The sequence below is a fragment of the Macaca mulatta genome, chromosome 12 (assembly GCF_049350105.2).
Source record: "Macaca mulatta isolate MMU2019108-1 chromosome 12, T2T-MMU8v2.0, whole genome shotgun sequence".
Classification (NCBI taxonomy): Eukaryota; Metazoa; Chordata; class Mammalia; order Primates; family Cercopithecidae; genus Macaca; species Macaca mulatta.
Window position 1 is genome coordinate 25,459,986 of NC_133417.1, and position 26,779 is coordinate 25,486,764.

General features: G+C 43.2%; 1 pseudogene; it reads right to left on the reverse strand.

The window, feature by feature from the left end:
• Positions 1 to 4,911: 4,911 nt before the first annotated feature.
• LOC709304 (S-formylglutathione hydrolase pseudogene) lies at positions 4,912 to 5,992 on the reverse strand (annotated as a pseudogene).
• Between the last annotated feature and the right edge of the window lie 20,787 nt (positions 5,993 to 26,779).

Genomic DNA, 26,779 nt, shown 5'->3' on the forward strand with positions numbered 1-26,779 from the left:
CAGCCACTTAGAGGTCATATGGTTCTAGAAAGAAGCTTTAGTGGTCCACAGCCATCCAGCCAGATATTCAATGAGCTGTCAAATTATTGGAGCTTGAGCTCTCAGATGAAGTATAAGAGTAGAAAGGTCACGAAGGGCCCAAAGATGCTGTGTCTATCTTATGCTACTATCTGCCTGTATGGCTTGGCCTCTGAGCCTTCCAAGTATTCCTCAATCTACACCTTGTAGGCGGTCTGCCTATGCCTGCCACAGCCCTCCCCCACCTCCAAGAGTTAACAGAGCGACTCTATAAGCTGGAAACAGTAAACTAAAGCTCAGAGATGTGTGGCAGACTCACATGTCCCTTTAGACACAACAGTAAACATCCCCCCTCCCAAAAACATAACTCATTTTCCCAACCACCTTTGCAGCTAGGGGTGAATATGTGATATGAATCTGGCTAATGAGAAGCAAGAGGAAAGTAATAGGTGAGAATGCTGGGCAAGTTCCATAAAAGGGAGCCGACTAAGCCAGTATATTCCTTTCAGCCCTGGCCCATTCCCTTCCTCCTGCTAGAGATGTGAATGAGAGGGTTGGAGGTTGACAGCCATCTCATGCCCATGAGACAAGCGTGTACTGATGATCCTGGAAGACAGCAGATAGAAGCAGCCTGCATCCCTGATGACATTGTGAAGCTGCTCTCCTAGTGCCGGACTGACTACATCCAGACTTCGCGTTACACCAGAAAAATAGAACCTTTCATCAGAATAAGTCACTATTTTCTTAGCATCTCGTACTTACAGTTGAACACGAGTTCTAAGCGATACAGGGTAGTTATTACTGAATAATCAACTACCCTGTAAGTGGTGGAGGAAGGAAGAAATTTTTTTTCTCATTTCTTAATCAGTGCTGTTCTAGGTTCTGAATAGGAATATTTGGTACTTAGTCGGCATTCAGTATTTACCTACCAATTCTAAGCACAAAGAAGACAACATAAATTTGTCTGCGTAATATCTAAATTGTATTTCCTGGATCCAAGTTCACTCTTGTACTTTCCATGACAATTTGAGTCATGACAACTGAGTGAGATAAAATCTGTAAAAGGCGGCCGGGCGCGGTGGCTCAAGCCTGTAATCCCAGCACTTTGGGAGGCCGAGACGGGCGGATCACGAGGTCAGGAGATCGAGACCATCCTGGCTAACACGGTGAAACCCCGTCTCTACTAAAAAATACAAAAAACTAGCCGGGCGAGGTGGCGGGCGCCTGTAGTCCCAGCTACTTGGGAGGCTGAGGCGGGAGAATGGCGTGAACCCGGGAGGCGGAGCTTGCAGTGAGCCGAGATCGCGCCACTGCACTCCAGCCTGGGCGACAGAGCGAGACTCCGTCTCAAAAAAAAAAAAAAAGAAATATTATATAAAAGGCATACTAATTTTAAAAGTTAAATTTGAAAAGTTACATGCTTATCTGGGAACTGATGGCCTCAACATAACCGATGTGGCCCCATGGGGGCAAGTATTGGTTGTCATTTACTGATACATAATCACAAGGCATAACTTAGACTCCACCGAAGCATGGCCCCCAGCAAGGGTGGGAAACTGTCCTCAGGGACTTTACAACTAATGCATGGTTCTGCCAATAAAGGGCTTGGTGGCACATACTTCCAATAAAAGGCAGGTTACCCACATTGCAGAGAAGCTGGGAGGGTGGACACCAGGCTCAGGAGTCGCTGGAGCACTGGGGCGTCCAAACACAGCCTGCTGGTCAGCACCGCTGTCTGTCTCCCCTTTCACACTGCGAAATTGCTGCAGCGCGTCAGTCTGTCAAAACAGCCAGTGCCGGCTCCAGAGAGACATTTTTGTTCATGGACCTTTTGTTTGTTTGTTTGTTTGTTTGTTCTTGGAGGTGAAGAGTTCCTCTGATTTCTCTCAGATAACGAGCTGCTGACACTGCTTTACAGTTGCACCGATTAAGTACCAAATACTCTTATTTAGAACCTAGAACAGCACTGATTAAGAAATGAGAAAAAAAAGGCCTTCCTTCCTCCACCACTTACTGGGTAGTTGATTATTCAATAGTAACTATCCTGTATCACTTAGAACTTACGTTCAACTCTACTAGATGTTAGATGACACTGCTTTACAGCTGCGCTGGCTCTAGAGAACGATGTTGCGTGCCTTTTGCCACCCAGCTTGATCCTCTCTGCTGTGTTTCTTTGAGACAGACTCGGGCCCTTAACTTACACAGCTTTGTTTGGTTTTTTCTTGCCAGTTATCATGGGCTAAAGTGATTTTCTAGAACATGAAATAAAGGCAAAAAGAGAGGCAACAGAACAATTAACAACCTTCTTAGTGGAATACATTCAACTCAAGAGAGTTGAGGGTACTCATTGGCAGAGAGTTTGCGTCGTACAGTGGCAGCTGTCATTGTCTGAGAGTGTGCAGAACAATTTCTATTCTCATTGTTTTTGAGGAAAAGTATACGACGGCACTTGAAACATGGAGATAAAATTATAACAGTAAATTGCAATGGATTGTTCGTACATGCACACATACGTACATAAATCCTCTTAGGGAAAAAGTTCAGAAACCACATAATAAATTAGTACAGTGCAGATTTCATTTAATCTTCATATCAACCATACAGGGTAGGTATTATCATGATGCCCATTTTGCAGACAAGAATACTGAGTCACAAAGAGGTTACGTAATTGCCTGCAGCCCCCGGTGTCGTAAATGAAAGAGCTGCTATTCACACCTTGGCAGTCAGGCTCCAGAGTCTTAACCACTGTGCTACGCTGCTGTCAGGTAAGGGTAGCATTTATGTTTTATTCCTTTTTAATTTCCAGTTTCTAACAAAAGGCCTGGCACAAGACAAAACCTTAACAAATGTTTTTGAAAGAAAGAACATAGTATTTATTTGTTACAAAGGGAGAAGAATGAATAACTTTTTGGAGTCAGTACATATATATTCCGTGTAATGAAATCTGCACTGTACTAATTTATTATGTATAATTGTTATGTATAAACATGTATTCTGGAAACCCAAAGAGGGAAGAGAACAGCCCCTAACAGGGAGAGCAGGAAGGGCTTCTTAGAGAAGATGAGTGACATGGTCCTAAAACTGCATCTTGCAGGATAAGCAGGAGTCCCCCAGAGGGACAGAGAAAGAAGCAGGGACCCTGGAATATCCAGGCACCTAATTTGGTTTGGGGTTTTGTTTTAGTTTTTTTTGTTTGTTTGTTTTGTTTTGTTGGTTTTGGGGTTTTTTTGGTTTTTGGGGGAGTTTGTTGTTGTGGTTGTTTTTGCTTGTCTGGGGACTGACTCCACCTTCTTCCAGGTCCTTGCAGGACCTGTGGGAAGAGACAAGCCCCAGTACAGCAGGAGCCCCTTACTGGAGTAGAGCAGGAGTGCAGGCAGTCTCCCTTTTGAAACCTTGACCCTGATTCCTCAGTCCCTGGACAATCGGCCAGGCTCCCAGCTGTCATCACATCTCACACATGATTGGTATGACTGAGCCAATTTCAACCAGAAATCTGCTGCAGTGGGATTCCCCGTGGAGGCATCAGAACAGCTGCGCTTCCTCTAAGTCTGGAGGGTCCCAAATGTACAGAAGAAGAGAGCAGCTCCCAGAGAGGGCTGGGGATGGTGGGGTGGAGAAAGAAGGGCTCACAGTAAATTCCAGCCTTCTGTCTCAGCTGTCTCTGAGATTCCCCCCAAAAAACCCAAGCCCAGCCTCAAAGAGATCCAGGTCTGGCCAGGCGTGGTGACTCACGACTGTAATCCCAGCACTTTGGGAGGCCAAGGCAAGTGGATCACGAGGTCAGGAGATCGAGACCATCCTGGCTAACACAGTGAAACCCCATCTCTACTAAAAACACACAAAAAAATTAGCCAAGCATGGTGGTGGACGCCTGTAGGCCCAGCCACTCAGGAGGCTGAGGCAGGAGAATGGCTTGAACCCGGGAGGAGGAGTTGCAGTGAGCCGAGATAGCGCCACTGCACTCCAGCCTGGGCAATGGAGTGAGACTCCATCTCAAAAAGATAAAAATAAAAAGAGAGAGAGAACCAGTTCGGATTTGTATAGAAGAGTAAGGATCAGCAAAACCTCTCCTTTCACTCCATCCTCCTACCTGTATGTGAGTGTGTGAAGAGACTTTTCAGGAGCGCAACAAAAGCAGGATCTCACTCATGAAATTCACAACCTGAAGCCTCACAGGTAGGAAGACTCCAACCTTCTTCCTTTAGAGTTGAGTTTAAATGGAAGAACTCTTGCAGGCAGCAGCCCTGGACTCACTCTCTCACCTACCATCTTTCCCTTTTAGCCAAGTGGATTCTGTAACAATCCTGGCGCCAATTAGCTAATGTCCCAGAGGGGATATGAGGGAGGAGAGGCAGGGGAGGGGGTTACAGAGGTAGGTCAGTAAAAAACAAAACAAAAGCGTGTACACCATTGCTTGATTTCATCCTCCAAAGACCAGCTCCCAGTAGTTGACACCCATCAGAAAGAAGCAACGCTGGATGAATAACAACATGTTATTCAACACCTGGAACTCGGGAATTATATAGCTGCAAGTTGGTACCTGCTAACTGTACTTAAGGAGCATTTTGCCTTCGGAGCTGCAGATTTATAGGATTCCCACAACTAGAGGGGCTGTTTTACAGCCAACCTTATTCATGGAGTTCCCCAAATATGTGTGCAACATGAACTCAATAACCATGGCACTAATACCATGGTTCTGTGTAACCCTGGGAATCATGTGCCAACCCCAGTTAAACTCTTCTTATTCATACCTTGTCAGACAGCACTTGGGTGAGGAGAACCTCAGAGGAGATCGTAACCATCAGTGAAGGCAAAGTTATTAAGTTCACACTAAAATCAAAATAGCGATACTGGCCCCACTCTGTGACCAATAACATTTTTGAAAATATCTAATTTTCTTTTAGGTTTTATATCTTTATTCAGAGGTGATTCAACTATAGAATAAAGCCCTTTTAGCATTACAAAATCCAATGATTTTTAATTTTTTTTTTTTTTTTTTTTTTTTTTTTTTCTCAGCAATACAGTTGCATTTTACTTTTATAATCCTGAAGAGATTTTCTTATTTGGAGTTTTTCATGCATCCAGGTATTTAGCATGATGTCTGATGTGGTCAGTAATAAATGTTGCAATGAAGTAGTAGCTATGATCATAACCCTCTTGTAATCGAAAAACAATGGGGATTTTCTTTTCTGTACAGGCAGCTATGAAGTTATCAGGGAGTAACTGTCCATCTAAAAGAAACTGGTCATCTTTTCCTTGATCAATTAGTATGTCCAGCTGAGATCCTAGATAGGATTTCAGAAGACGGGTAGCTCATAAGCCTTCCATTTACTTTGATCTGTTCCCAAATATCCACTAAAGACTTTTTTGCCCCAGGGACAGAGTACAGGGTTGCAAATTGGAGCAAATGCTGACACAGATTTGTATTTTCCAGGATTTTTCAAAGCACAGATCAGAGCTCCATGGTCTCCCATGGAGTGGCCACAAATAGACATCCTTTGGGGATCCACTGGAAAACTGGCATTTATGAGTTGGGGAAGTTCCTCCATGACATAAGAGTACATTCTGTAGTTGGTTTTCCAAGGATCTTCAGTGGTATCAACATAAAATCCAGCACCAGTGCCAAAGTCCCAGCTCTCATCTTCTCCTTTACTATTGTAGCCACGAGGGCTGGTATCTGGAGCAATGACAGCAAGACCATGTTCTGAAGCAGCTTGATGATAACCAGATTTTGATATAAAATTTTGTTCTGTGCAAGTTAAACCTGAGAGCCAATACAGTGCAGGGCACTTTTCCGTTTCTGCCTTTGGTGGTAAATAGACAGCAAATTTCATTTTGCAGTTCAGTTCAACACTGTCATGTTCAAAAACTTTCTGCAATCCCCCAAAGCACTTGTTGCTGGAAATCTGTGTCAGTGCCATTCTTCTCCTGTCCAATTGCTGATTGCTTTTTGCTTGTACCAAATGGTAGATGATTCTCCTGTGGCAGAGTGACCAGAAGAAATGGCCCAAAGTAAAAGTGAAAATATCTAATTTTTAGGTGTTTTGTTTTGTTTGATTTTTGTTTTTTAGCAACAGGGTTTTGCCATATCGACCAGGCTGGTCTCAAACTCCTGTGCTCAAATGATCCTCCTGCCTTGGTCTCCCAAATCACTGGGATTACAGGCGTGAGCCACAGTGCCCATCCCCAGATTTTCAGTCTGTACTGCCTCCTTTCTTCCCCTCCCCTGGTAACAAAAGGTGTGTTCCTAAAATACTCTGGTCAATGCTAGCAAAGGGATTGATCTAATGGGGGAGAAGCCAGGAAAATCTTCTTCCCAGGAGTTTTTAGACTAGATTTGGGAGAAGAAAGCTCTTTTCTTCTCTGACTGTGAAGACGCAAGCGTAGGAACTAAAGGCTTATGGAGTGGACGGCAGCCATATTCCTCCACCAGGTAGAAATGCTGAGCTGAAAAGATGAGAAACTCTTCCACTGTAGAGAGAACCAGAGGCAAGAGATGAAGCAGCAAGGACCCCAACAAGCCCTTACCTTGACTCTCCTCTTGCCTTAGATGAACATCAGCCCTAGAGTTTGATTGTGATAAACAATAAATTCAAACTTTAAAAATTTAACTTTTTTTTTAACTTTAGTTTGAGTTAGATTAGGTTTCTGTCATTGGGTTTCTGCAGCTACAACAGTCTTGACTACTATGATTACTCCACAATGGATATAATTAGATTTCATAGCGATATGTTCCTGAAATCCTAACTTATTACATATTACTAAGAATTATGGGTTTAATTATTTAAACTATAGTGTAAATAAACTTGGATTAATAGAACTCTATTATAAAAAGTATACTAATTTAAATAATTAAATTTGGAAAGTTGTATCTTATTTGGGAACTCCGAATAAGAGTTTGGCTCCAACATAACCAATAATAGGGGAGGGAAGGGAATTCTAGGCCAGAAATATAATTATCAAGAAAATTTATAAACTGTTTAGTCTCAACCACTATACTAAAAGCATGGGTTTTTAATGCCATATAGAACCTACTGATGATGGGAAAAGTGTAAAAAGACTTGTAGTGTCTTCTCATTGATTTGTATATTAGAACAAGCCAGGTTATCTTACAGTAACAACCCCAAATTCAGTGGCTTAATGCAACAGAGGATTTTTGAGCAAGCCACGTGCTTCCTCAAGGCATCTTTCCCCCATGTTGTGGCTCAGGGCTCCCAGTTGCTTTAATCTTGCAGCTCTGTCCCTATACCAAAGCCGCCTCCATGATCACATGCCCAAGGAAAGACACAGAGAGGGGTGTGGGCTTTGTACGGCCTCTGCTCACAGATGACCAGAAGCGGGCACAAGGACCTGTCCACGTGCAAAGGGGTCCTGTCTTACACAGGCATGGAATGGGAAAAGAACTGGATATGATACTCATACTGTGGGAACTTGTAATGTCTACCACATCGTGCAGTGTGTCTTTCCATAACACAAAAGGGAGCTTAGCCAATACAAAAGCCAAGTACAGCTTAGAGGAGGACTGAACAAGGAGTGTTTTTTAATAGCTCGGATGTATCATGCACACATAATAAACAACAATCTCATCCCCATTCCCAAACATCTGTTAAACACAGATCCATGACGTCATGGTTTTCAGCACAGGCCTTTTCAAGTTTTACTGTGATTGCCTCTACCCTTAGCAAGACTAACATCAGCTGATGGATGCAGACAAAAGGGGTATGTGTGAAAGATGACAGACTGTGAATTCACACATTAATAAAAACCAGAAATGGAAACAAAGACCAAACAGGCAGTGAAGTGTCCCTATATCTGCCTTCTGATCTCATTCCACTCTCTCCAACTCCATCTTCTACCCTCAAGAGTCTCTTGCTTTATCCCACTTCGATATTGCAAGCTAAAAGATAACATTGCTCAAAACCCTGAAAGATAAGGGCCCCAGGACTCCTCATTCTGTGCCCATCTCATCCTCCAACCCATGTGTCCGGCACATGGTTTCTTTCACTCATACATACCAATACCTGATCACCTATTTAGTACCAGGCACTGCAGCAGGAGCTTTATATGTGTTCATCTTATTTAATACCACAACATATCAGGATGATACTGTTGTGCCCATTTTGCAGATGAGAAAACTGAGAATAACCTAGGTTAAGTAGCTCCTGTTCAATGCTACACATTAATAAATGGCAGTGCTGGAACCTGTACTCAGGTCTGAGGACTCCAGAGTTAGACTATGTTATCTATTGTGCTGCACTGCCTTCCTAATTGATATGGTTTGGCTGTGTCCCCACCCAAAGCTTGCCTTGAATTGTAACTCAACAATTCCCATGTGTCCTGGGAGGAACCTGGTGGGAAATGATTGAATTATGGGGGTGGGTCTTTCCTGCACTGTTCTCATGATAGTGAATGAGTCTCATGAGATCTGATGGTTTTAAAACTGGGAGTTTCCCTGCACAAGCTCTTTTCTCTTGTTTGCCACCATGAGATGGGCCTTTCACCTTCCACCATGATTGTGAGGCCTCCCCAGTCATGTGGAACTGGGAGTCCAATAAGCCTCTTTCTTTTGTAAATTGCTCAGTCTTTGTATGTCTTTATCAGCAGCATGAGAACAGACTACTACAGTAAATTGGTACCAGTAGAGTAGGGCGCTGCTGAGAAGATAACTGAAAATGTGGAAGCGACTTTGGAACTGGGTAACAGGCAGAGGTGGGAACAGTTTGGAGGGCTCAGAAGACAGGAAAATGTGGGAAAGGTTGGAACTCCCTAGGGACTTGTTGAATGGCTTTGCTCAAAATGCTGATGATATGGACAATGAAATGCAGGCTGAGGTGGTCTCAGATGGAGATGAGGAACTTGTTGGGAACTGGAGCAAAGGTGACTCTTGTCATGTTTTAGCAAAGAGACTGGCAGCATTTTGCCCCTGTCCTAGAGGTTTGTGGCACTTTGAACTTGAGAGAAATGATTTAGGTATCTGGCAGAAGAAATTTCTAAGCAGCAAAGCTTTCAAGAAGTGACTTTGGTGCTGTTAAAGGCATTCAGTTTTAAAAGGGATACAGAGCATAAAAGTTTGGAAATTTGCAGCCTGGCTATGCAATAGAAAAGAAAAATCCGTTTTCTGAGGAGAAATTCAAGTTGGCTGCAGAAATTTGCATAGTAACAAGGAGCCGTATGTTAATCCCCAAAACAACGGGGGAAAATGTCTCCAGGGCATGTCAGAGGTCTTCACAGCAGCCCCTCCCATCACAAGCCTGGAGGTCTAGGAGGAAAAAGTGGTTTCATGGGCCGGGCCCAGGGTCCCTGTGCTGTGTGCAGCCTAGGGTCTGGTGCCCTGCATCCCAGTTGCTCCAGTCGTGTCTGAAAGGGGCCAATGTAGCACTCAGGCCATGGCTTCAGAGAGTACAAGCACCAAGTCTTGGCAACTTGCATGTGGTGTTGAGTGGTTTGAAATGCAGATTCTCAAGCTCCACTCCACACCTACTGAATCAGAGACTCAGTATCGGTATTTAATCTATGGAGGAATTCTACTCTAGAAATGCTATTTCTCTCCCCCAAAGAAGAATGGGACCTTGAAGAACCTACTGGGGCTAGTCATTCAACCTTGGTGTAGGCTTACCCCTCCTGCCCACTTCTCTGGGACCAGCCTGGGCCACCTCCTGAGAACCACAGGTGTGCCATGACTTCAGGAACCCCGTCACATGCTGTTCGAGGAGCAAGGAAGAGGGGTTGAGTGTGCTGACACACAGAGTAACAGGCTGTTTAGGAGAGAGGGTGGAAGAAGGTGAGTGTTCATTAGATACTGAAAAGAGAGGGAGATAAGGGGTCCCCCCTGGAGCAGAGACTAGAAAGCCACTCATGAGTGGTGCCAGGAGAGCACAACTAGGCTCTGGGCAGGAGACAGAAAATTCAGGAACGCCCTACAACAGAGGAGTTAGACAACATAGGACTTAGTTTAGCATACTATTTCTTGAGCACCTACTGTGGGCTAGGCCCACAGGAAATCAGAGACAAGGTTGAGATGTGGTAAGAATGTGGACTCTGCAGCCCAACTGCCTGGGCTCGGATCCCCACCTCAGGTGGGCTCAGCCAGCAGTACCTGCAGAGCCAAGCCAGCTGTGTTCACAGGCAGCATCCGCTCTGACTGGTCACAGCATTACCTCTGTTGGCTGGTGCCTGGATCATCCTGGTTGTTATGTCACTAGTGTTATATCAATATCACCCCTGTTATCACTTACTGGTAGAATGAATTTAAGTTTTTTAGCCTCTCCACACCTCCACTTCCTTATCTGTAAAATGGGAATAGTAACAGTACCTACCTCAAGGGTTTTGAGAATTAAGCGAGTTACATAAGGACTGTGCTTAGAACAGTGCCTGGGAGCCTAACGTGTTCTCAGTAAATATTAGCTACGATTATTCTTTTTCTCTCAAAGTGTTAACCATGCTTGAGAAAAAGCCAGCTTCCCAGAGTTCAGATAGACAGAGCAGCCTGAGTTGCTAGAGGCAGAAGCTGGATTCCCATAGCGATTTAATTTCTGGGCTCGGCCCCCACCAAGTGCTCAGAGCAGCAGGAGGCAGCTGAATGGCTATAGTCAGTGGGGTGGGGACCAGGGACCCACTGGCCATCTCTAGCCAGGACAAAGCCATTGCACACATAGACGAGCTTGGTCTCCTCCGGAACACGCAGGTGTTCTGGCCCCAGTGCTGGAACAGGCCGTTGGAGCTCATTCAAATGTGGAGAAATATTTAGATCCAATCAAAACCACTCCAGATTGTTGGCTCTTATTTTAGACAAACAGGATAAGCAAACTTGGCCTAAATGAGAACTGGTAATAAATACCCTTTTCCTGTCTAATTATTCAAAGCCAAATGCTCTGAGTTTAAATGTCTCATGGGAAATGTCTGAAGGGTTTCTGGAGTGTTTGGTTAACAACAAAAATTCTTCATATTGCACAGACGTCTCACATATGTGTGATGCTCATGATATGGCAGAGAGGAAAATGGGATGACTGGCCACAACCTCACACTAGACAGTTGGGAACCAAGGCCTGTGAGTGCTGGTGACTCCCAAATATTTCTGGAGGAAAGGGCATGAAATCTCAGTCTAGAAATGGACTCCCCGTCCTGTTCACTGACCAGGTGGAGCCTGCCTTCAGCGCACTGCTCCCCCACTCAGCCTACACAGACTTTCTTAAAGATGCTCACATGCACACCCAACCACACACATTAGCCACCACTGTCTGGCTTCTCACAGCAAAGGTGGGACACCCCTGCTCAGTCCTCTGCCATTGCCACCTCCCTTCAGCACAAACCATTGTTAAGTTGGTTCTACGCATGTTTTCATATCTTCTGGACACAAGAGAGATTTAGGTACATGTCTCCTACATCCTAAAATGGGCATTTGGGGTTAAGGCAGAATGGAAATTTTAAAATAAATATTTAAAAGAACCACATGCGTCTCACTAGCAAGACAGTCAATTTCATATACACACAGGATAATATACACGTGTTAAAATGAGAAACAAATTGATATGGTAACTTGCCATTTTTCAAGAAAGGAAGAAGGAAGAGATCACTTGCAACCATGAAGAAAGAACTGTATAAAATATCCTGTATCAGGCAGTAGCTGCAAACATGCCATACAGTCAATATACTGTGGGGCTCTAGAATATCAAAATAAGCTCTATGTCCTTACTGGAAAAGAAAGAGGGAAAAGAAAGAGGGATAGGGCAGGGAAGGCCAGGGCAGGGCAGGGCAGGGCAGGGCAGGGGAGGGGAGGGGAGGGGAGGGGAGGGGAGGGGAGGGGAGGGGAGAGAGAAAGGAAAAGAAACAAACTTTCCATCTTGAACAGACATGAAATCAGCTGAAGGGCACTAAAGCACTTTAATCCTGTAACATTCTTTTACATTCAGGCCTAATAGACACTGCCACACTCTGCTAGTGACTTAGACCATGGGTCCCCAACCCCAGGCTGTGGACCGGTGCTGGTCCATTGGTGTTAGAAACGGGGCTGCACAGCAGGAGGTGAGCAGCAGAGGAGCAAGCATCACCACCTAAGCTCCACCTCCTGTCAGACCAGCGACAGCATTAGATTCATATAGAAGCTCAAACCCTATCACGAACTGCATGTGAGAGGGATCTAGGCTGCATGCTCCTTATAAGAATCTAATGCCTGATCATCTGAAGTGGAACAGTTTTATCCTGAAACTATCTCTGCCCCTCATCTGCCATCTGTGGAAAAATTGTCTCCCACAAAGCCAGTCCCTGGTGCCAAAATGGTTGGGGACCGCTGACTTAGACAATGATTTCACGAGTGGCACCTACTGTGTGTATCTTTATATTGGTGTTTTGTGGAGAGGGAAGGGCCAAACAGTGACATGGCACATGTGTCACCATGAGCAGTCCAACCAGGCATCCCACCATAGCCCACGGTGATAGCCTGAGAACAAGGAGTGTGGCCAAGGACTGTCAGATCATCCTTCCAAACAAGTGTAAGTTTCTTGGTCTTCTGATGCTGCTCTTAACACTAATGTAGGCCCTCCATCATCCCCCCATTCTGTCTCCAGCTTGCAGCCTTTCCCTCTTCTGTTCCTTTGAATAGAACTTGGCCAGATTAATTTTCCTATCCCCCTAGAAAAGATATGTGCAAACCAGTGGTGGCAGCCAAGCTTCTCAGCCACAAGGAATCACCTGCTACCTTCAGCCCCACCATCCATCTCCCCCTAGAATCCTCTCTACAGCCAGAATAGCTTGACTTGATGCTGCTACCTAATCCTCCCAGGAATTCCCTTCCCCTCCTCCCCACCTTTTCCAAGTTCTTCAAAATTTAACTCAAATTCCTTCACTTCCATAAAGTCTTCCCTGACTCTTCTAGTCTGAAGGTTCTTCTTTCCCAACGGAATTTGCCATGGCTCTATTTGCCATGACATGGAGAAATACAGTGCAATTGAGTAAGGCCACTGTAGAGAGAGAAGCTGATAGGAGGCATGGTTTTATGTCTAAGAACTTTTCAATCTTTTCTGAAGTAGACTTATTTTTCTAAATCAATGTTTATAAGATTCACCAGCCAGAATGGCTAAATTTGTTTTTTAATTTAAAAAAATAACAAAACCAACGTTGGCAAGAATGTACAGCAACTAGAACTCTTTACTGCTCCTCTAGAGTACACTCTATACTCACATACTACTAGCACAAGGGTGAATTGGGGGCGGGGGCGGGCGGGGGTGGGGAGGGGGAGAGAGAGAGAGAGAGACGCTCCCAACTGGAGAATAAGTACAGAAGAAAAACTACAAAGACCGTAAGCAATATCCTTAAGTACAGAGTGGGCTGGCTTCACGGCACACAAGCTGTGCAGTGACATAGGACCCCATATTTATAGGGTCCTGACCTTTGTTCAATGTTCTTAACAATTTTTGAACCTGGGACCTTCATTTTCCTTTTACCCTGGGCCCTGCAAATTATGAAGCCAATCCTGAATACCAGTTTATTGCCAGTTTCCTAGTATCCAGAATCCAAAATTCGTCCAATAGATCTCAGAGCAGGTCACTGAATTGAATAGTCTCAACCTCCAAAACACTCTTGGATGCCTTTTTCTGTAAACTAGAATAGCAGCTGCCTTTCTTGCCCTAAAGTCCTAGAGAAGCCAGTTGATTTCAAAGCTCACAGTAGGTTAACTCCGGGTGGGGCATGGGAGGAGTCGGGGGAGCTGCTACCCACTGGGTCCTCTGAGTGTAGTTCCTGAATGAATCAGGAAAAGCACTTGGTTCAGCTGGATACTAGAGGAGAGTATTGTTTTCCCCACTCCGCTGGCTATCACATTTCTGGCCTCTTTTCCTGTCCAGGGGCAGATTGATAAATGTGAGAACAATTGGCCTGTTTATCTCAGCTTCTCCTGCTCTCTAGAGAATGAGCTGCCCTACGAGAGGTTGACTTCTGCTGCTCCTCCTGGGGCAGGGCCTGTCCAGCATGGGGAGGTTGGACCTGCCTTTTCAAGCACTGTCAGTTGTCAGGGGCTGGGGGAAGGGATGACTGTGCCTAATTCTGGGCACACTCACAGACCTAAAGCCATGCCCTCCATACTGACTTCTATTGGTACTAAAGTGACATTTAGCTTCTATCTGCTTCTCCTTTGTCTTAGTCCCTAAACCATTCAGAATCTAGGTAGGGAAAGAGGAGCTGACCAGGTTTCTGATTTTCTGGAAAATTACTGTGCCTTGCCTTATCTTTAAAAAATGGCAGCAGACTCTTGAGTAAAGGCACCTACAAAGGGTTCCATAACTATCCCCAAATCATGAACACCAGCCTGCAAGTTGGCTTCTGCGTGCCTCAAGGCACAAGGCTCTGCCCCTCAGAGAAAACAATCACCTCCCACCAGACACTAATGAGCTTGCTTCTCCTCCCCTCTGTTCTCTCCTGCAGCTGGCTGCCTTTGGAGAGAGGGAGCCAACCTGTCTTTGTTGGACAGCCAGGCCACCAAGGTTACTAACTCTCCTTCAGTCTTGGGAGTCCAACTGCGTGGGCTTTTCACCCAGAACATTATTTTCTGCTGAATTAAATCCAATTCCACTCCCTACGTTGAACAGCTGACCCATCGCCTCTATTTTCTGCCTGAATTTTGCTCACAGCTAATCTGCTAAGGGCCCAGGAAATTTTCTGGGGTTATTTCACATGAAAGGAAGAGAGCTTTTATTTTCACATGAGGATAGAGAAAATTCCCAGGGGACACCTCAGTCAGCCAGCCACTCCCGCTGACTTCGGATACCCAGTCTAATGACTGCATTCAATTTCAGTTAGCCCCAAGGAAACCTTCTCTTCTCATGTGACAGCAGCAATAATAACTTTTTTTCCTTCATATGCTATCAACCATCAGAGTTTCAAATATAAACCATGCGTTTTTGTGGCTTGTTCATCTTTGGAGAACCTGTCCCTTGGTGACTGATTCTATCAAAGGGAACTTTCACCCGAGTGATTTCATATCACCTTGTACTCACGCATTCATTCCTTACTTGCTTATTCACTCAACAAAGCACTAAGGAGACATTGGTTCCCCCTAACCCTACCTATTCCTCCACTATTTTTCTTTGTGCTGTTCAATGCCTTGTTCATAGCCCATCTTCCAGAATGTCTTCCTTGACCAAATCCATCCTTCTCTGACCAAAGCCCTCTGATCTGATTGGTTCACTCAGGATTTACCGCTTAGTCTGAACCAAACTTTCTAGTCCTAACCCCCATGGCTCTCCACACATATATTTTAAGCCGTAGTCGAGTCTAGTGATTTTCAAATGTGGAGGAGAAGTGGTGAATCACACTTTTTTTTTGGAGACAGAGTTTCGCTCTTGTTGCTCAGGCTGGAGTACAATGGCGCAATCTCGGCTGACTGCAACCTCCGCCTCCCAGGTTCAAGCAATTCTCCTGCCTCAGCATCCCAAGTAGCTGGGATTACAGGCACCCACCACCATGGCCAGCTAATTTTTTGTATTTTTAGTGAGACGAGGTTTCACTATGCCAGGCTGGTCTCGAACTCCTGACCTCAGGCAATCCACCCACCTCAGCCTCCCACAGTGCTGGGATTGCAGGCGTGAATCACTGCGCCCAGCCTGAATCACACCCTTAAGAAAGCCATTTATAGTTTATAAAATACCCAATGTTATACTGTATTTCACATATTTGTATTGATTTTTGCAACTCAAATTATAGGAAGTATAGCTTAATAAAATATTCTTGAATTAGAGAGATACAACAAAAATGTAGTGATTCTCAATGGAGATGTGTCCCTGTGGGAGATGATCAGCCCCTGAGCTGAAGGGTACAGTTTTTCTGTTAGCCTGCCTTAGAAGTATTCATCTTTGTCCCAGAACAAGGTCCACATTTTCTTTTTAAAAATTTTCATCTATTGAATAGAGATGGGGTCACACTATATTGCAGGCTGGAGGGCAGTGATGATCATAGCTCACTGCAGCCTCCACATCCGGTACTCAAAGGATCTTCCTGCCACAGGCTCCCAAGTAGCTGGGATTACAGGTGGACACCACCATGCCTGGCTAATTTTTCATATTTTTTTGTAGAGATGGGGTCTTCCTATGTTTCCCAGGCTGGTCTCAAACTCCTGGACTCAAGCTATGCTCCTGCCTCAGCCTCCCAAATCGCTGGGATTACAGGCAGAAACTACCACATCCAACCAAAGCCCCTGTTTCATAAGACTTTGTTCAAACTCTTTTCCCTACCTGGCATAGCCTCCCCTTGCCTGTATGAGATCCCACCTGTTCTTTTTCTTCTTTTTGAGACTGGGCCTTGGAGTGCAGTGGCGTGATCTTGACTCATTGCAACTTCAGCCTCCCAGGTTCAAGCGATTCTCTTGCCTCAGCCTCCTGAGTAGCTAGGATTACAGGCACCCACCACCACGTCTAGCTAATTTTTGTATTTTTAGTAGAGACGGGGTTTCGCCATGTTGGCCAGGCTGGTCTCGAACTCCTGATCTCAGGTAATTCACCCATCTTGGCCTCCCCAAGTGCTGGGATTACAGGCGTGAGCCACTGCACTGAGGCCCCACCTTTTCTTAATGAGTGATTCCAACTGCCAGCTCATCCTGTAAGACTTTCCTGGTTCTTCCAGCTGGAAGTGGCTTTTTCTTCTGAATGCCCTGTGAGACGTCTCACCTATGGCACTAATTGTACTGTGGTAAATATTGACACATTTTTATCCACTCACCCTCTTAAATTTCCTGAGGGTAAAAAACAAACACAACAGGTATGACTTTTACTCTTGAACTCTAAGATACAACAAAACGCACTTCAATCTTTCTTTAAATTAAATTGGTTCTAAGTCCTACCACCCAACAGAAGAAACGTTAAATTTCAGCCGTTTGGGCTGCCTGCTCGTACCTCCCCTCTCACCACCACCATGAGACTGCACAAGAATGCTGGTGTCAGGTTCAAGTCCAGGTTCCAGCCCATGCTGAGTTCCGAAGGGACTGGGTGGATGAATGGTAGACAGCTGAAAGAACACTCAGCGGGGCGCAGGTAGGTGAAATATGGCTTTATTCCGCAGCTCTCTTACACTGCTCTGTCTCCACTGCTTGAGCCAGCTGCTCCCATGCACAGCTGTGTGGCCAGCTCTCCCTTCAGGGTCAGCAGCTTAACCCTTTCTCTGGGCATGAGTGTGCCTATACAGTGTCAGCAGGGCAATTATACTTTTTACAGACTATAGTGGCTTAGAGCCAAATGATAAGCCTTCCCACGTTATGGCCACGTGGCTATGATAACAAGTGGAGTTATACACCTGGCTGTAACTCAGAGCCACAAGGATGTTTACCTGGGCCTATACCCGCTTAGCCACAGCACAGCTATGTTCCTTACAACTGGGCTTATGTGGGACCAGAGAACATGGACAGGCTCTCTTCCTTTGAGTAGGGTGGGGTCAGCTCAGATGCTCACTGTCCAAGCCCATAGGGTCAGGTTAAAGCACTGGGCTCCTTCTCCTCCTGCCTATCCCCAAGGTCCAGTGCAAAGCCTGCTCTCAGTGAGGCCTTTCCAGCCCTTCCACTGGGACAGATGTTTGTCTCTGCTGAACCCCATCTCTTCACCACACATTTGACATTGACTGCCATTTAGCCTCTGTCTTGGCATCTATTTGGTACACACGTACCCCTCGACATAGCCGCGCCCCAATCTTCACTGGAAAAAACCATCTTCATCACATTTGCATCTCCTACCAGTGGCTAATGTAGTACTTATGTATTAAGGTATTGAACGAATGGTTAAACATCTCCTGTCCTTTCTTCCTCAAGCCTGGAAGGACTTCCTATAGAACTCAGCCTAAATATTTATTTCTCAGGGAAGCTGCCCCCTATGGAAATTGGAGAGTTTCCTGAGCCCCCACTGGCAGGATGTGCACTCAAACCCGTTACAGGAGTGGGAGCACGCACACTGGTGGTGCAGGAGCCGGGATGAGTGATCTTGGATTCCAGCCCCATGATAGCATCTAGGAGTGGGTGCCTATGACTCCCGAAGCCCCAGCAGGCATCCTACAGTGCTCTTTCAGTTCTGCCATCCATAGACGGCCTAAGTGTTAACTAGCTCAGTGCCCTCTTGGTACCCAGGTTCTTGTCTGATGTCCAGGAAAATTGGGTCACACACAGACTTGAAAGATGGTGAAGGCGGGGGGTTTATTGAGTGATGGAGATGGCTTTGAGCGTTATAGATGGAGTAGTGGGAAGATGACCTTACCCTGGAGTATGGCTGTCCAGCCGCAAATCTCCCCTCCAACCATCCCCAGCTGAACTCCTCTTGATGTTCAGATGCTTCTTCTCTTTTCTCCTTCTCTGCCATGCTGTTCTGCCACTCTTCTGCTTTTCTGTTCATCTGTTCATAGAGCCTGGGGTTTGGAATTTATACGGGTACAGGATGGGGGGGCGTGGCAGGCCAAAATCAACTTTTGGATACAAAAACAGGAATGCCTATTCCCATTTAGGGCCATGGGTTTCCAGGCTTGAGGCTGGGGCTTTTGCTGGGGAAGCAACGTCTTCTACCCAGTATTTCCCTGCCTCCTGTCTGTATCATTATCAGACACTATCATACATCTCAGTAACTTTTCTTACCATTATCACAGCCATTTGTGCCATTATTTCCTCACATCTGCCTGTATCACCAGATGGCATGCTCCCTGAGGGCAACGGTGGCCTTCCTTTTGGCTCACTCTTCATCTTTCCTGCCTAGAGACCTATTACTCAGTAGCCATTCTAATGAATTTGACTGAAGAAAAATCTTGCTCCCCTTACCATAGAGCTGTTTCTCTTCCAGCTATGCCTGTGTTTTTGAAGTGGTGAGGTATGTTGGAAGTCATGGGGTGATCATTTTCCTCTAAGGTAAAAGCAGACGCTCCTGCTTTGAGAAGCAACTAGTAAGAATCTAGGTCCTTGTCCACATTTCTCATCAACAAGGTCCCGAGCCACAGTCTGGAGACCCCACCTCAGTTTCATGCCTCAGATCCTGTTAGAAAAATCCTTGTTGCTTTCCAATTTTCCTTCTTCACAAGAGAGAGATCCATACAAACCTGAGAATAAATTAAAATTCCCTCCAATATCCAACTAAAAGCCCTTTATGGGCCATTTTCATTTGGGTCCTTTCTTCAACACTATTTTTTTAAATTAGTGAGACAGGGTCTTACTCTGTCACCCATGCTGGAGTGCAGTGGCATGCTCATGGCTGAGTGCAGTGGCATGCTCATGGCTCACTGCAGTGTTGACCTCCTGGGCTCAGGTGATCCTCCCACTTCAGCCTCCAGAAAGCCGAGACTACAGATGCCACTATGCCTGGCTACTTTTTTTAATTTTTTGTAGAGATGGGATCTCACTATGTTGCCCAGGCTTGTCTCAAACCCCTAGCCTCAGGCCATCCCCCCACCTCAGCCTTAAGTACAACTTCCTACCACTAAGGCATAGAGCAATAGGGGATTTTAACATGTTTGGCTGAAAATAGCAAAAAACTCAATTTAGTGTGTTGGACACTCAAGAGTTGACATCACATACTATAATTCTAAGTGAAAATGAGATTGATGACTTTTGTAAAGTAACCTATAGGACAGCGAAGAATCTGGTACCTAATGCTGATGGAAGATATGATATTTTAGCTATTTAAATTAGAAATGGGCCTCACATAAGTATCTTCTAGTATCTGTCTAATACAGATCTGTCTAATCTGAACTGTCTAATACAATAGCTACTAGCTACCTGTGGCTATTTAAATTTAAATCCAATTTTTAAAATTCAGTTTCTCAGTATCACTAGTCACAATTAAAGTGCTACCATGTTGGACATTGCTTCATAACATTTCTATTAATACAGAAAGTTCTATGGAATAGCTCTACTCTAGGTGCCTTGAACACACACCAAGTTGAAAAATTGTCTCAGCAGGAGGACTTCTGCTAAAACAAGATCCATTCCATAAATAAGCACTCTTTGTGCCAGATTCTGTTGCACCTGCCTCACATCAAGTATCTCAGTAAATACTCACAACTTGGAGGGTTGGTAGTACATTATGACCCCCTGTATTAGTCTGCTAGGGCTCTGAACAAAGTATCACAGACTGGGTGGTTGAAACAACATAAATGTATTTCCTTGCAGTTCTGGGGACTGAGGAAGTTCTGGGGAAGTTCAAGATCAATGTTTCTGCAGAGTTGGTTTCTTCTAAAGACTCTTTCCTTAGCTTGTTGGTGGCTGTCTTCTCCCTATGTCCTCACATGGTCCTTTTTCTGTGAGTGTCTCTGATCTCACTTCTTCTTCTAAGGACATGAGTCATAACGGATTCAGGTCCTACCAAGCAACCAAACGCAGTCACATTTTTTCTGAGCTACTGGGGTTTGGGACTTCAACATGAATTTTGAGGAGACTACTTATCCCATAACACTGTCATTTTTGTAGAAGAGAAAACAGACACAGAGAAATTCAACTTATCAGCAGTGCAACCCAAAAGATCTGAGTTACCTGCGTGCAACATTAGAGTCTAATGATTCCTATTTATCACCTTATGACCAAGAACACCCATTTGAGAACTGGCTTCTAGAGAAGTACATCCAAAGAAACTGACTTGCTCACTTAGGATAAAACCTGATCCATATCCCAGAGCACCAACTACACTCTAACCAGCTGAGTTAGCCACATACAGCCGGAGCTGGGAGTTCCCTGCCCTCCCTGACTTGACGTACCTGTGACAGTGCATATGCCTGCACCTTCCTAGAGTAAGCACACAACATTCATTGTCTGTCTTCCCAGCAACACTCATTGTCTGTCAATTACCTCATAGGTTTAAACTGGCCAGATCAGCAACTTTTTTTCAACATTTAGCTTCTAAGTATAAACACGAGGTTAAGCATATACTGATAGTATGGCACATTTAGTCACTCCATTCCTCAGAGTCTCCAGACCCATTTATTCTACCTACTGCTGCTTTGTCCCTTGATGGGACCGATACCGCCAATGGGATTAGAGGAGGGTGGGTGTCAGGGCTACCTGACCATCACACCAGATTGCTTTCTTTCCCTAACACCAGCAGTCGTCCAGTGCTGATAGAAAACAGACCAATGAAACAAGTCAAATGGCTGACTCCACTTACCCACATCCTTTTTCTCCCTCTTTGTCCACTTGACTCTTTTGGCATAAATGTCTCATGATGAGATGGGTTATAACTCCAAACCCAGAGAGATGGTAAGGTGAGTTACAAATTCCTCCCAGAACTGTGCCTGAGAGAGCGGCTTCCTGGACTGGGAACGAGCAGCCATCTCATGGTTGTGTATGCTTGGATTAAAACAATGCAGGAATGCCACTGTCATCTAGTGGGATTTTTTTGCCTTGACATATGCTAATTACCGAACCAATATGATGAGCAAAATAAAGCACCAATACTCCTCTATAAAAATCAAAGTAACACCCAGTCAGTTCTGTTAACCATAGAAACTGGAGCAGGAAGAACATAGGCAATTGCAATTTACAGATAATTCCAAAGCTTTTCACTAGCAAGTGACAGCAAATGAGCTCATTTTCAGAGGCTTCAAGGCCAATTCTAATGTAATAAACAGAGATAGGAATTGTGTGAATGACTGACACACACACACACACTCCCAGTCTGACTTAGGAGGAACCAGTGGAAAGCAGCCCAGATGCCCATTCAGGCTTGACATGCTGCCACCAAGCCCTTACACTTCATGTTCATAAACTCACTGCTCATTCAAGACCTTCGGGCTTAATGCAAATTAATTAAACTGCCATGCAGCTCATTTGACTATTATTGAGGTTTTAAAATAATTAAGAGTGAAGGCAACTGATTAAACCCTTTCCAAGCTACTGTGGTAGTTTATGAATTATATAAGTTCCATATTAATGTGACTCCTTTGTAACTGCAGATTAGCTGGAGGATATTCATTAAGATGGAATAAAAAGGCAAGAGTAGCTGTAACAGCCTTTTGTTTCTTACTGCCCAACAGCTTTCCAGGGACCTCAATATGAAAGCATAAAAATAATATACTTTAATATCTATAGCATTTTACAAATAGGATAATATGTTTTTTATCCCATTTGATCCTCCCACTAATCTGGTGAGCCTAGCAAGGCTGATGTTGTTCTCTTTGTCTTACAAGAAAAGAAACTAAAAGCTTAAATAAGTTAAGTGCCTCACACAGATAATAAGGGAGAGAATGTAGTCAAATACCCAGGCCTGCTGACTCCCAGTCCAGTGTCTTTCCCACACGCCACGGTTCCTCTCCTTAAGAATCATGTTTCCCCCAAAACAGTTCCTTCATTCTTCCATCTTGGATGTCTAAAATTTCCAAAGAAAAACCTTCATTACTTTGGCTTAAAGCACAGGTTCCTGTATTGAAACAGAGAAGTATTTTCCCCAAGAGATAGAAGAGAAATATTTTTGCTGTACTGTCTTCTTACAACTCCATTAAAACCCATTAAAATGTTTTGCCCATTATACTGGTTTGGTACTTAGCATATTTCAATGCAAAACATACATACACAAAAAGATCAAGAAAAAGATACCATTTTCAGCAAAGTAAAGAAACAAGCACGAGCCCAAAACATAAACTATGAAGCACATCTACCCAAAATTGTCAGATCTGAGACTAATTGAGGGAGCATGGTGAGAGCTAGACTTCATAGACTATGCATATTTTCCCAAAAGCAAGAATCACTAGGGAAGAAATAATGCCAGTCTTCCATAAACGCTTCCAGAGATTTTTCAAAATAATGAGTACTTCCTATCTCATTTTATAAGGTCAGCATAATGTTGATATCAAAACCTGATAAGGGACATTAGACATGAAAATTCTTTACTAAACTTACTCTTGAATCCTAAACATAATGCTAGAATTCAAAAACCCACAACAAAATATAATCAAAAAGAATTCAACAATATATGAGAAATATAATACATTATGACTAGTTAATTCCAGAAATGCAAGGGTAGTTTACCATTTGAAACTAAAATGATTTGTTATAGTTACATAAAAGGAAAAAAATATTTTTTTCAACAGGTACAGAAGAAAAGTTGCTAAAATTTAACAATTATTCATAACAAAATCTCAGCAAACTAGGAAGAAAGGTGAACTTCATAATATGATACAGGCTACAATAAGCCAAAAATGCATATTATGTTTAATGATGAAATGCTGAAAGCTTTCCCTGTGAAACTGGGAATGAAACAGGATTGGAACTTATTAACTGCTGTGCTAGACTAATATAATAAGCCCATTAGGTTTACATTGTACCTGATTAATCTAGTAAGTCCAGTCTAATAAGGCAAGAAAAAAAGATTAGAAAGAAGAAAAACTACCATTATTTGCAGGAGACATAATTGTGTATATAGACATACAAAATAAACTATAGATAAATTATTAGATTAACACATGGACTTAGCAATTATGCTGGAAAAGTGGTCAACGTATGAGAAAATTGTATTTCTATGTGCTAGGAACAAAGAATATTTTAAATGTTTTAATTATACTATTTATAATGACATCAAAAAAATCAAATGCCTAGGAAATAAATCTGACAGAATTACATGCATGATCTCTACACAGAAAACTCTCAAAACATTGAGAGAAACTAAATAAAACTGAAATAAGTTGAAATACTATGTTCCTTAATTAGAAGTTTCAATATTATAAATGTGTCAGATTCTCCCCAAAGTGATCTATAGATTCAATCCCAATCAAAATCTCAACAAGACTTATGTGTGTGTGTGTGTGTGTGTGTATGTATTTGACAAACTATTTCTAAAACTGATACGACAGTGTCAAGCACCAAGAATACCCACAACAAATTCAAACAAGAGCAAAAAAGAAATATTTACTTTTGAAAATGTCAAGACTTATAATAAAGTGGTAGGAATTAAATCAGCATGGTACTCAGGCATGTTTACAGCAGCACAAATTCCAATTGGAAAAATATGGAGCCCGCCCAATGTCCATCAATCAAGTGGATAAAGAAACTGTGATATATATATATATGTGTGTATGTATACATACACACACACACACACCATGGAATACTACTCAGCCATAAAAAGGAACAAAATAATGGCATTCACAGCAACCTAGATGGAATTGGAGACCATTATTCTAAGTGAAGTAACTCAGGAATGGAAAACCAAACATCATATGTTCTCACCTATTAGTGTGAGCTAAGTTATGAGGGTGCAAAGGCATAAGAATGATACAATGGACTTCGGGGACTCAAGGGAAAGGGTGGGAGCAGGGTGAGGTATAAAAGACTACACATTGGGTGCAGTGTCCACTGCTCAGGTGATGGGTGCACCAAAATCTCAAAAATCACCACTAAAGAACTTATCCACATAACCAAACACCACCTATTCCCGAAAACCTATTGGAAAAAGAAAAAAAGAATATGCAAAAGAAAAAAAACTACCTGGAAGCACAACTGGCATGATAAAAAGTTAAAAAATAAACTAAAAAACATCAGTGTGGTACTGGTGCAAGAAAATACAGATAAATAGAATGGAATAGAAAGTTCAGAAACAGACCCATGCAATATGGACACTTGATTTGTGACAAATGTGGCACTGAAAGTATGGGAAAAGATAGTCTTGTCAATAGGTATTGCTGATCAATTAGATAGCCATATGTAAAGACATAAAATCTGATTCCTACCTCACACCATATGAAATAGTTAATTCCATACAGATTGCATATCTACATATGAAATATAAAATGATTACTCTTCTAAAAGATAATAAGTAGTAGAATATCTTTATGATCTTGGTGTAGGCAGAGATTTCTGAAAGGGACACAAAAATCTACTAACATAAAGGAAAAGGTGATAAATTAGACTAAATTAAAAATAAAAACTTGCATTCATCAAAAGATACTATTGGGAGTATGAAAAGACAGCCAAAGAATGGGAGATTTTTATAATATAAATAACTAGAAGGGACACATATCTAGACAACATGAAAACTCCTACCAATAAATAAGAAAAAGACAACCTTATATAGAAATAGGCAAGACATTTGAATGGGCACTTCACATAAGTGACTATCCAAATGATCAATCAACATATGAAAATGTGGCCAGATTCATTAAAGAAAATGCATATTACAACTACAATAAGCAACCACTGGCATAACTTTTTTTTTTTTTTTTTTTTTTTTTTTTGAGACAGAGTCTCGGTCTGTCACCCAGGTTGGAGTGCAATGGCACGATCTCAGCTCACTGCAACCTCCGCCTCTCAGGTTCAAGCCATTCTTCTGCCTCAGCCTCCTGAGTAGCTGGGACTACAGGCGCATGCTACCACGCCTGGCTAATTTTTGTGTTTTTAGTAGAGATGGGGTTTCACCATATTGGCCAGGTTGGTCTCAAACTCCTGACCTTGTGATCCGCACCCCCTTGGCCTCCCAAAGTGCTGAGACTGCAGGCGTGAGCCACCACACCCAGCCTGGTATAATTTTTAACATGGTAGAATTAAAAAGCCAAACATAACCTATACAGAAATGTACACAAGAATGTAAAGCAATAGACGCAGGAGAGGCATTTGGCAAAATTAAACTCCCATTTATGATTTTAAAAATTTTCAACAAACTAGGAATAGAAGGGAACTTTCTTAATCTCATAAAGGGCATCTATGAAAAATCCAACATCATGTTTAATATTTAAAGACTAAGATCATTCCTACAAGATACAGAACAAGACAAGGAGGTCTACTGTCACCACTTATATTTGACATTGCATTATACATTCTAACCAACGTAGTTAGGCAGACACACATTTTCAATTATTTTAGATATATCCTTAGGAGTGGAATTGCTGGATTATATGACAACGCTATGGGTAAGCTTTCGAGGAAAACTGCCAAACTGCTTTCCAAAGAGGCTGAACCATTTTACATTTCTACCAACAATATATGGGGGTTCTGATTTCTCCACGTTTTTGTCAACTTATAATCGTCTGTTCTTATTATTCTAGCCATCTTAGTGTGTGTAAAGTGGTAACTCATTATAATTTGATTTGCATTTCCCTAGTGACTAATGGTTGTAATTTTTCATGTGTTTATTGGACATCTGCATATCTTCTTTAGAGGAATATCTATTCAAATCCTTTGCCTTTTTATTTGTGTGGGAGACCAGAGTTTTATTATTAGTCAAATCAATCTCCCAGACCATTTAGGGATCAGAGTTTTTAAGGATAATTTGGTGGGTAGGGGAGGGCCAGTGAGTCTAAAGTGCTGATTGGTTGGGTTAAAGATGAAATCACAGGGAACTGAAGCTGTCCTCTTGCACTGAGTCAGTTCCTGGGTGGGGGCCACAAAATCTGATGAGCCATTTTAATTGATCTGGGTAGTGCCAGCTGATCCATCAAGTGTAAGGTCTGTAAGATATCTCAAGCACTGATCTGAGAAGCAGTTTAGGGAGGGTCAGAATCTCATAGTCTTATGGCTAATTTGTTAGTCCTACTAAGGCAGTCTAGTGCACAGGTAAAAAGAGGGGGTTGTTTTGGAAGGGCTATTATCGTCTGTTTTTTTTTTTTTTTTTTTAGACAGAGGCTCGCTCTGTCACCCAGGCAGGAGTGCACTGGCGTAATCTCAGTTCACTGCAGCTTCCACCTCCTGGGTTCAAGCAATTCTCCTGCCTCAGCCCCCCGAGTAGCTGGATTACAGGCGCCCACCACAACACCCAGCTAATTTTTGAATTTTTAGTAGAGACAGGGTTTCACTGTGTCGGCCAGGCTGGTCTCAAACTCCTAAACTCAAATGATC